This window comes from Sminthopsis crassicaudata, chromosome 2 (genome assembly GCF_048593235.1).
Source record: "Sminthopsis crassicaudata isolate SCR6 chromosome 2, ASM4859323v1, whole genome shotgun sequence".
Classification (NCBI taxonomy): Eukaryota; Metazoa; Chordata; class Mammalia; order Dasyuromorphia; family Dasyuridae; genus Sminthopsis; species Sminthopsis crassicaudata.
The window spans coordinates 123,468,541-123,480,693 of NC_133618.1; the positions used below are offsets into that span (position 1 = coordinate 123,468,541).

Below are 12,153 nucleotides of genomic sequence, written 5' to 3' on the forward strand. Positions count from 1 at the left end.
GGGACCCATGAACTTATAAAAATATTTTATAACTACATTTTACTCAAATTCGTTTCTTTGGAAATCTTTTTGTTATTCATTTGTTTCAGCCAGGTTCAACTCTTCCTGACTCCATTTGGGGTTTTCATGGCAAAGATAGTAGAGTATTTTGCCACTTCCTTCTCTAGCTCATTTTATAGATGGAAACTTGAGGCAAACAGGGTTACTGTTACTAAGTGTTTGAGACCAAAATTGAACTCAGGAAAATGAGTCTTCTTGACTTTAGACCCAGCACTTTATCCACTGTATTACCCAACTGCCTATAATTCTATGTATTATATTATTCATTTAAAAACATGATTATAAGAAGAGATCTATAAGCTTCACTAACTTGCCAAAGATGCTATGACACACAAAAAAGTTAAAGACCCTTGAGACTATAGAATCTTGTTCCTTTTTCTTTAAAAAAAAAATTAATAGCTTTTTATTTTAAAAATATTCAAAGATAATTTTCAACATTCACCCTTGCAAAACCTTGTATCCCAAATTTTTCTCCTTCCCTTTCCCCCACCTCTTCCCCTAGACAGCAATGTGTTAAACATGTGCAATTCTTCTATACATATTTCTATATTTATCATTCTATACAAGAAAAATCAGAACTGATCCTTTTTCTTATAGCAAAATTGCCTGAACCCCTCCTTGAGTTTTTAGTACTTTCTCTCTTCCTCCTTAAATCATATTCAACCTAATTAATTATCTAGAATTCAAGTTTCTGGAAGTCAGGAAGAGTTTTAATGCAGTCTTTGTGTTTCCAGCCTAGCACAGAGCCTTGCATATAGAAGGAAATTAAATGCTAGATGCTTTGAATGGAAAGGAGTAGGAATGAAATGAAAGGAAATGACTCATGATGGAAAATTAAATCTTCCTTCTTACCTCCTGGAGGTATCCTGCAAAATACTGCAGTGAATCTATAGAATCTCTTCCTAATATTGGTCTAGTATGAAGACCCATAATCTGAAATCTGCCACATTTTCAAGGAGAATTGTGGTTCCATCTAATATTTCTCCTTCTATGTTTCTAAACATCCTGAAAATGCTTGCCAATTAGTCCTTTTCCCTGTACTTGTAGATCATACAGAGAAAAATAAAACTAGCAAATTCATGACTTACTCATTCAATAAACATATATTAAGTATCTGCTATGTGCCAAGAGCTGTGTGAAGTGTTAGAGATACAAATACAAAAATGAATGAATCCTTGCCCTCTCAAAACAAAAGCTGCAAACCCTGTAATCAGGCCTTGATCGTTGTTCAGTTGAGCATGACTCTCTGTGACTTCATAGGTCATAGTCAGGCCCTCTGCTATCTCCCAAAGTCTGTCCCAGCTTATTCAGGCCTTGGTAAAATAGATAAGCTCCTAGCATTTGATGAGTTTTGTAAATTAGTGTCTGGCTTCCTCCAGGTGGTGGATTGGCCCACATCTCCACTGCAGAGGGATTATCCAGAAACCTTGGGTCCATAATTGTGTACTTTGTCCTACAGAAGTACTCAATTATCTAGAGCTGAATGACTTCAGTTCCTAAACCTTCCTTATCCCTCACAAAGTCTGGGTCAGAGCAAGAGCCCCAGGACCACCCAGAAGCTTCTTCTATCCCCCTGCAAAAGGAACAACAAGAATTGGAGTCTTTTTGATGAAGCAAATACAGGACAAAAAAGGGCCCCTTTCCATTTGTCTAGGAACTCATCTAAAGCCCCCTAAAACCCAATGAAGGATTTCGTCAGCCTTGAATGCACTGATCAGCTCTGCAAGGTCCCAACTCCTGCTGCCAGCCTGAGAAGATCTGAGCATATGCTGGCTCCACAGTACAAAACCCGGGAAGGTCCAGGTACAAAGGGAATTGTTCTCAGGGTTCCTATGTTAACTGTGGTGAAAGAACAGCTGACTTCTAAGGCTCTACAACCTGAATTGAGGATACATCTACATGGGAGGAAAGGTTTTTTTTGTTGTTGTTTGTTTTTGTTTTTTTTTTTTTCTATAGAACAGACCAGGAACGAAGAATAGAAGTTGTCCAAAGACTAAGGATACCATAATTCCTAACATTTACAATTTACAAATTTCATTACATTTATCTCATTTTAGCCTCCTGACAATCTTGTAAGATAGATTTTTTTCAAGCTAATGTTCTCATTTTATGGATGACATTGAGTCTCTGAGAGGTTAAGTATGTATCTATCATAGCACAGCTGTTGACAGAAATGGGATCTGACATAGGTTTTTTTGCCTTCAGAATTGACCTTCCCTCTTACAGATGATGGTTAGGCAGCCATGATTAAAGAGAAAGTTCTGGCTTGAGGGTCAAAACTTGTGTTTTAAAATCCTAACTACAATTTGCTGCTTATATGGCCTTGGGCAAATGTTTAACTTCTCTTCACCTGAATTTCCTCAAGGAAAATTGGGGGGGAGGAGGACTAAGAATAGATTTAGATAATCGAGATGACTAGTTGTTCTGGTAAAGTACTGTCTGGAATTAGGAAGGCCTGAATTCAAATTCTGCCTAAGAGCCACTTACAAGCTGTGTGACCTTAAACACATTGGTTAGCCACTGTCTGCCTCAATTTCCTCATTTGTAAAATGGGGATAAGAGAACCTACTGCTAGGGTTGTTGTGAGGATCAAATTTTATAATTTATAAAGTGATTTAAAGACTTAAAGCCTCATGTAAATACTAATACTATTCTTTTTATTATCTCTAAAGTCTTTCAGAGCTCTTCAATCTCATGTTCAAAACATTCTTCTGATGCCTAAAAGAATCCTTTCTATCTGCTTGTAGCCCTAATCCTAAGGCAGTTCCAGATCTTGTTCATCCTTCCTTCTAAGAGGATCAAAGACATTAGGAAGGTGATATCTTGATTTGCAAGTGAGTTGGATTTAAGTAAGGTAGGGCTTTGCAAAATCATCAGCTTCACTCTCTCTTCCAGTCCCTGGAGACCATTGACAAGATGTAAGTCAGGATGACCAGTGATAGCCCTGAAATTCTAGAACTATTGCTTACAAGGTATCGTGGAAAGAGATTAGGACCTGGAGTCAGGAAGACAAATCCACCTCTAATCTTCATGTTATCTGATTATATTTGTATTGTCTCCTCCATTAGAATGTGAACTCTTTGAGAACAGGAACTATCTTCTTCTTCTTCTTCTTTTTTTTTTTTTTAAATTTATATCTCTGGTTTTTAGCACAATGCTTTGTGAATAGTAATTGCTTAATAAATGATTTATCTATTCATTCATTATGGGCAAGTGACCAAGTAGTATTTATTATGTCTGCTATGTGCCAGGCATTGTGCTAAATGCTGGGATTACAAAGAGAGGCAAAAGATAGTCCCAGTTCCTGCTTTCAAAGAGCTCAAAGTCCAATATTTTAGCAAGTATGTCAAACAAACAAACTATATACAAGCTAAATTGGGGATAGACTCGGGGGAACGTGAAAGATTAAGGAAAACTGAGAAAAGCTTCTTACAGAAAGTGAAACTTGAAGGAAGCCAAAGGAAAGAGAGTTCTAGGTATGGGAGATAGCCAATGAAATTAGTCAAAAGATGCAATGTCTTGTAAGAGGAATGGCAAGGAAGCCCTTGTTACTGGATTGCAGAGTTAATTAATTTCCCTGATCATTCATTTCTTCATTTGTATAAGGGAGATAATAATATTTATAATAGTCACTGCAAAGGGTTTTTGTGAGACTTAGTGGTGATCATTTATGTAAAGAACTTTTAAAAACTTAAATCACTACGTAAATGTCAATTATTATTATTACTTCAAAGATCCATTATGTCTTTGCCATGGACCATTCTTAAAATGATTCAGATCACTTCCCCTCCCCTTTTTAGAAGAACATGTTCATAAGGGATTAATGCAATCTGACCAAATCTTGCTGCTGCTTCTTATAGAAAGAAAGGTGTCAGGTAGATAGAAACAGTTAGAATAAGTGATAAATTCATGAAAACAGTCCTTTCTCTTCCTTCCTATCCCTCTTCCTCCTACTTCTCTCCACTAACATCAAAATAATTTTACCAACTTCTGTCTTTGCCCTGATCTAGGATTCAAAAGGTTCCTAGGGTCTCTTGGAAAAAAGAATCTTGCTGTCTTTGTTTCCCAGCATGTAAAACATCTAGAGATACCTGGCTGTAGTTAGGATTTCCAGCACTAGTTTTGCCATCTACCATGTGAGTTGTTTTGGACCAAAGTGATGGGCAATAATAATTATTAGATTAGACAGGCAGAAACTGAGAGGCTAGCAGAGCTTATTTGCACATGTTTTATTGTGAACTTTTAAACCATAATATTTAATGTATCAGTGAACCCTAGAGTGAGTCTTAAGAAATCCTGCAGGTATATTTCTATTTTGGGGATTTTACATCTGGATTAATTTAGTGTCTAAAGAAATTAAATTCTTGCTAGTGATGGCTCTCTCTTTCTCTCTCTCCCTAGAAATCCCCAATATTTCACACCGAAGGAGATCTCCCACAAAGATGAATATCTCTTGAAGCAGTCCATTCTCCTTATATATGCTTGCTCCTCTTGAACAGCTTCAATTATTATGCAAAACTTGGAAATATTTCTATATAATGAGTTGAAATTTGCTTCTCTGCAACTTCTGCCTATTACTCTTTATTTTATCATCTAAGGCCAAGAAGAACAAGTCCAATTCCTTTTCCATTTAACAACTTCTCAAAAATGTGAAACAGAAATCATATCCTATCTTAGTCTTCTCTTTTCTAGGTTGAACACATCTAGTTCTCTTAGTTGAACTGGGTTTGGCATGAATTTTAATCCCCTTGTTATCTTGATTGCCGTCACCAGGATGCTCTTCCTAAAATGTGGCATCTAGAAATAACATAGTCAATCATATGTGCTCTGACCAGGGGAGAATAAAATGTGACTATCACTTCCCTGACTTCCAGTGGTAAATAGAGCTAGAGTTAAGCAATACCCCACCCCACCCACTTTCTGTTAGTGTTAGGACTATCAGTGTAAGGAAATAAGTAAGGAATGGGGAAACATACCACCAGTCTGGGGTCATCTGCTTATAATTACACCTCTAGAGGATAATTACAGGCAATATAGAAAAGATAGAGCTAGTAATTCACTAGTGATGAGGCAGTATAAGTGAGAACAATATTCTAGTACTTTAGGTGTGGTAACTTGGAATCTGGTTGAAAACTCAGATTTGCAACTTTTATCTATGTTGACTTGGAATCCATTCCCTTTTCATCTTGTATGTGTGTGTGTGTGCTACAAAGCTCCTCTGGGTTCTTTTCATAAGTCAGGACCATAGGATATGTCATATGAATGTACCTCAGAGAAAGATAGGAAGGGAAATATTAGCAGTCTTGTTCTCTAGACTTGAGAATTACAGATCAGATGAAAAACTAAAGTCAGTTATTATTATTATTCAGATCTACTCCTGATGATAGATCACATCACTCTCCCCCCTGCCCCCCATTTGCCCAGGTAGTATATACCTAAGAAGTCTCCACTAAGGAATATTCTTCCTTCAAAGTGATGAGAAAGCAGTATGTAATAAAATCTGCTTCTTGATTTTCAGTTTATAAATTCTATTTTCCCTCTCCATTGTCCTGCAGGTTTCCCAATTAATATTCTCCTAATATTCCTTCTAATAATCCCTAAACAATCTTTGAACCTTCCCTTACCACATATCAACTCTCATACCAAAAATTATATCAAGATTCATGGATCATGGAAGATTCTCAGGGGAGGTTTATTATGGAATCATAGAATCTAGATATTACCCCTCATTTAGACTGATCTTGTCATTTAAAAATGAGGAAAATGAGTCTCAAAGAGGTAAGATCATAGATCTAACATTTGAAAGGGACTTTACAGGTCATCTAGTTGAATCACACTTCCCTACTTCAAGACAAGTCTATTCTGTCTCATGTCTGTCTCTCTCTGACTCTGTCTCTCACTGTGTGACTCTTGTGTCTCTTTCTGTTTCTCTGTGTCCCTCTCTCTTTGTGTCACTGTTTCTGTCTCTGTTTCTGTGTCTCTGTCTGTTTCTGTCTTTGTTTCTGTGTCTTTCTCTATGTCAGTATCTGTCTCTGTCTCTATCTCTGTCTCTCTCTTTCTCTCTATATAAGAAAACTGAAGTCCAATGATTTTAAGTGGCTTATCCAAAATCACACAATATTAGAGAAATGATTTGAACCCAAATCCCTGACTCCAGAGACAGTGCCCTGTACTATATACTACCTCCTATGAAATAATCTAAGGTCATAGAAGTAATTGGAAGAAATAAGCTTTGAAATAAAATTTCCTAATTCCAAATCCAGTGGGTTTTTTTTCTTCTGCTCTAGCACACTTTGGAAAAAATAAATCTGTGACAATGAAGTATTGATATTTTTTTGGCAGGATCTATAGAAAATATTGACCTCCCCTATAATTTTCTCTTCCTGTCAGCCTATTAAATGGATTGTCTTTTTCCCTTTCTGCATTATAACTCCATTCCAGTTCAATCCATCACATGAAAAATTCAAATTTTAGAGATGCTTTCAAATTGGTGAGCAACTAAGTGAGATGCTGGTTGTAAACCTCTTGTCTTTTTTTTTTTTTTTTTTTTTTTTTTTTTTTTTAAGTGTTTCTAGTTAGGCCTTGATCTTTATAACTGTTAAAGAAATATTGCAAATTGTATCCTCAGGGTCTTTTCTGTGGCCAACTAAATTCTACATTGAAGAAGATTATGTATGTTATTAGGAATGCACTAGGAATTTTGCCATATTAATAGTATAGACTATGCTGAATTAAAATATAACTAGTTAAGAACAGTTAGTTATCTTATTATCTGGCAGGGTCAAAAATCCTTTAGGGCAATAGAAAGAAAAGAGGCTCATATTTAAGTCTTAATCAGTACAGGTTTTGAAAATGGAAAAAAAAATCAGTTACGTAATTCTTGTTATCTGGGGAAAAATCAGCCATTATCTGTAATTGGCAGCTGTCACAGTAAGAGATTACTGCTCTAAGAAATGACTAATTGAAATTTAGCAAGTAGGAAAATTATAAACCATGGGGCTTTTTCTTCAGGGTGGGTCAGGAAATACAGTTGAAAAATCTATGAATTTCTTATAACAGTACTACCAGAAGTTAGAGAAAGGTAAGGCTTCCAGACTCTAGAGAAAAAAGAATTTATCAGGTCAGTGATTTTTATTTAAAAATCTCCTACTAATTTTTTTTTGTTGTTGTTGTTATTGTTTCCTGTTAAAGCTTCCATCTACATTGAAAAAAACAAAATGTATGACAATGCACACTGTCCAAATCATAACATAGAGCTGTAAGGGCAACCTGCTAAGGAAGTCCATCAAAATATACAACAATATTTTGGGTAAGACCTGAATATGGACATAGAATTAGGTAGTAAAAGGATAAAAATAATTATAGCTGAGTCATATATTTCCCTTTAAGGTTTGCAGTACAGTTTAGATACTATTAATTTATTTGAGCCTTACAACAACCTTGTGAGATGTTTACTATTACAGAGACCTGCCCAAGAACACATAGTTAGTATCTGGGACAAAATTCAAATTCAAGAACTACTTGAAATCTACCTACTGTGTTGCTTTGCTGCCTGGAAGAAATGGAGATGGATCAAAACTGGGAAACTGTGCAGGATATGTTATCCCACCCAAATTACTCATTATTGCAAGATTCCATCATTCTCTTTTAGGCACATATACTATGAATCATGAAGGATCTCAGAAGAATCAGTATTACAAGTAACCCAAAAGACAGTGAAAATATTTATGGTGGTTTTAAATAGACTTCAGTTCAGTACCAGCTGTGACTTGCTTGTGAGGAATATTAAAACATTACTAAGAATTTGTGTTAACAGTAAAAGATAAAAAGTTGATTGTCCAGTGCTAATAAGAGAAAATAGATGGTTAGCCCAAGTATTTCTTGGGTACAACTGAGATATTAAAAAAAAAGATATTAAGAAAGAAAAGAAATAGCAAATGAGAAATAAGTAATGCATTAACAAGGCAGCTAGGTGCCACAGTGCAGGACCTGAAGTCAGGAACACTCATTCTTTCTGAGTTCACATCTGGCTTCAGACACTGTATGACCTTGGACAAGTCATTTAATTTCATTTACCTAAGTTTCACCATTTGTAAAATAAACTGGAGAAAAAAGACAAACTATTCCAGTATCTTTGCCAAGAAAACTCCAAAATGGGGTCACAAAAATTGGACATGACTGAAAAAAAAATGACAGAACAGCAGCAAAACAACAATATATTAGGTGGTAGGACAGAGACAAAGACTTACAGTTGAATTTTCTATTGAAGATTTATGGAAAACTTGGATAGGAATCCATTAGATGAAAAGACATGAAAAGGTATGATTTGCACTCACAGAAAGAATTTCCAAAAGGATGTAATCATGTATCCAGTCAGTCAGATAGCAATTATAAAATATCTTTTATATATAGGGTCCTGTGCTAAGTACTGGGATAACAAAGAAAGACAAAAAGCCCCAATAATGCCTGCCCTCAAGGAACTCAACAGTCTAAAGGGAGAGACATCATGAAAACAACTAAGAACAAACAAGAGATATACCTGTTGAATTGGAGATAATCTCAGAGGTAAGGCACTAGCTTTAAGATGGATCAGGAAAGGTTTCTGGAAAAAGGTAAGACTTAATTAAAGAAAATCAGGGAAGTCAGGAAGTGGAGATAAGGAAGGAAAACATTCCAGATTGAAAATATTTGTGTCCAGAGACAAAGTGACTCAGAAGAGGAACAGCAAGGTAGCCAGTGACATCGGATCATTGAATATATGAAAGGGAAAGTATCAGAATACTAATGTTCTTTATCTTACCAATAGCCCACAGAACTCTTGACCAAATATTTATACATATTTAGCCTGGTTCCTGTCACTTAGCAAATGTTTAATAAGTTCTTGTTGACTGATTGATTACAACTATGCCGAAAAGAAAAATGCCAGATCAGGGCAAGAACTAGTCTTTTAACTAGGAGCAGGCTCTTATTTAAAATCTATATAGTACCCATAACCTAACATGGTCTAATGGTGGCATGAATTTAATGAATAGATTTAAATTGTTCAATGGATATTAGGGGAAACTGCCTTAGTAATACTTTAAGTAGGTGCTCACCTTTCTGGGGTGATTTGAGGAACCTGACAAACATTTACCTCTTAAAGATCTGCCTCTTTCATTTTCAGGTGTCCCAAAGCCAAATATTTCTTTTTCTAATAAGCATTGCCCTCTTTTCTTTGTCTCCTCATACTACATATCCAGTTAGATTCCAAGTTTTCTTTTCTTTTCTTCACAATGCTGCCAAATTACCATCCCTTAAAAGAGCACTCCTCTGACATATAAAATTCTCCACAATTTTATGATCCAAGAGTTCACTTCAATTTCTCCTTATATATGTCTTTCCACTCCAAACTATCTTTCCAAATGGATTTTATACTATATACTTAAGCTAAACTGACCTGCTTGCTATCACTTGTGCATGGAATATTCTCCGTTTTCACCTCTTTGAAATCCCTTCTCTCTTCAAGGTTAAGTTAATTGTGTCTCCTACTCCAAGCCTTTCTTATTTCCCTCAGGGGTTAATGCTCTCTTCTCCCTCTAAAATTGATGTCTTTATGGGAATCATATTTTATATTTACTTTTCTATCCATACATTACATCCCCCAAGTAGCATATAAATTCCTTGGGAAAAGAAACTTTTTTTTTTTTTTTTTCTGTGTATGGTCATCACCTTAGGTTCAAGAACAAAGCTGGTGCTTAATAAATGTTTCTCTAATCAAAGTGAATTGTTAAATTTAAATTTTATTCCAGAGGCCATTAGGAGACATTTGAAGGATTCTGAGTAGGAGTGTGACATGATCTGACCTGCACTTTAGAAAAATTAACATGACAAGAGTGTGGATGGATTGGAGAAAAGAGAATAATAAAGAGTAATGATGATAGCTGGCATTTATAAAAAAAAACAAAACAAAACACCGCTTTAAGACATTTTGCATACATTGATTCATTTAGTCCTCACAACAACTGGTTGTGAAAGGTGTGGTTATTATCTCCATTTTATGAGGGAGGCAAGACTGAGAACTGTGGAGTGACCTTCCTAGGGACACATAATTAGTACTTGTCAGATACACAATTTGAACTCAGGTGTTACAACTTCTGTATTATGTTCACTAAACCAAGATGTGAAACTCAAAATAGAAATGTGGACCACTAAACCTACATAAGAATCCCTGTTGGCAACATATTGACTAAGTTAACCACCTATTAGCATTATTTAAGTTCTATTGTATTTTTATTTATTTTGCTAAATATTTCCCAATTAAATTGGTTCAGGTCTCACTACCACCACCCTCTCCACTCCAGACCTGAGGACCATGGATTTGACAGTTCAGTATATCACCATCTAACTGTCTAGAGATAATTGAAGGCAAGGAATTTGGAGGCTACTACAATACATTGAGCAAATGATTCTGAGAATTTAAAGAATGATGATGGTTGTACTAGAAAGGAAATTGATCTATGAGACATTGGATTAAGTAGGAAGAATTTCCAGGACTGAAGGAATAGGAAGAATTGAAAATAATTCATAAGCTTTGAGTCTGGGTAACTAGGAGAGAGGGCATTATTAACAGAAAAAGAGAAATCAGGAAAAGTAGGGATTTTGGAAGGGAGGGGTGAATTTATTTGTGGACATGGTATTTTGGATACGTCCAAGTGAACACATCCACAATGGGTTTGCTTTGAAACCAAAAAACCAACCAACCAAACAAACAAACAAACCTGTTTCTTACCTAAACATTGTATCACTTCCAGCACCTAGCCCTAGCATTTTGAATAGAGAATAAACTTAATGAATGATTGAGAAATGTAATGAATAAAGAATTTACTTAGGAGTGAGAATTATCAAGAAAAGCAATTCCAAAAAGAGAAAAGGTTAAGTGATTTAGTGGTGGTGATGAATTAGTGAATTACTAAAATGGCTGATAGTGGTTGAAGCACAAACCACATGGGAGTGGAAAGGAAGCCACTGAAAATCAGAATGATGATGATCATGAAAAAGAAATAAGTAAATAGTGAGAAATGGAAAGGAAAAAGGCAATGATAAGAAAAAATTCCCTTGGTGAATGGGAAAAACAAACAGATAAAAGATGTGATCAGAGAGGGTAATTTCAAAGTTCCAGACTACCAAAAGATAGTATAAACCTGTGGGTACAGGAACTAAAAGAAGGTATGGTCTCAAGGTGAAAGAATAAGAGAATAAGGTATCCAAAATGGGAAAGAAAGATAGCTGAGTATAATTTTTCACAATTTAAACTAGGAATGACTGTTAGCATGTTCTCCCCCAACTTTCTTTTCACTTTAGGAATATGTTTTTGCCATTTCAATTATCCCATAGTTTAGAAGCTATAAATTTTCCTGATCTAATAGCAAGAACAGAGATTCCTGGGAAGGAAGGAAGGAAGGAAGGAAGGAAGGAAGGAAGGAAGGAAGGAAGGAAGGAAGGAAGGAAGGAAGGAAGGAAGGAAGGAAGGAAGGAAGGAAGGAAGGAAGGAAGGAAGGAAGGAAGGAAGGAAGGAAGGAAGGAAGGAAGGAAGGAAGGAAGGAAGGAAGGAAGGAAGGAAGGAAGGAAGGAAGGAAGGAAGGAAGGAAGGAAGGAAGGAAGGAAGGAAGGAAGGAAGGAAGGAAGGAAGGAAGGAAGGAAGGAAGGAAGGAAGGAAGGAAGGAAGGAAGGAAGGAAGGAAGGAAGGAAGGAAGGAAGGAAGGAAGGGGGAAGTAAAAGGGAGAGAGGAAAAGAAAAAGTGAAAAGAAATAAAGAGGTTTAATCCTCTAGCAGACCCGAAATGCCAACTGGCCCCTTCCATCCTCTGGAAAAGCAAAGGCTCAGGCTGAGAAATCCTCTCAAACAAGGGTCATTAAGCTTGGATGTCCTTTTGGTTAGGAAAACTTTTTTTTTTTTTTAAATTAAATCTCCTTTGAAATGAGAACTTTTAATTAAGGGGCAAATTTTTTTTCAGCTTGAGAGTTCTGTGAAACATAAACCTGGCCCATCAGACTCTGGTGGAAACACATGTTTGAGATCAAGGCTCAAATTGGAAGGGAAGTAGAGAGAGTGTGG

The 12,153-nt window shown here is 36.0% G+C and overlaps 1 long non-coding RNA gene across 1 annotated transcript; it reads left to right on the forward strand.

Moving 5' to 3' along the window:
• The first annotated feature begins 1,302 nt into the window (after positions 1-1,302).
• Positions 1,303-6,318, forward strand: LOC141554839 (uncharacterized). Its single transcript, XR_012485977.1, has 2 exons — positions 1,303-1,863; positions 4,462-6,318. It is a non-coding gene; the product is annotated as an uncharacterized LOC141554839 (long non-coding RNA).
• The last annotated feature ends 5,835 nt before the right edge of the window (positions 6,319-12,153 follow it).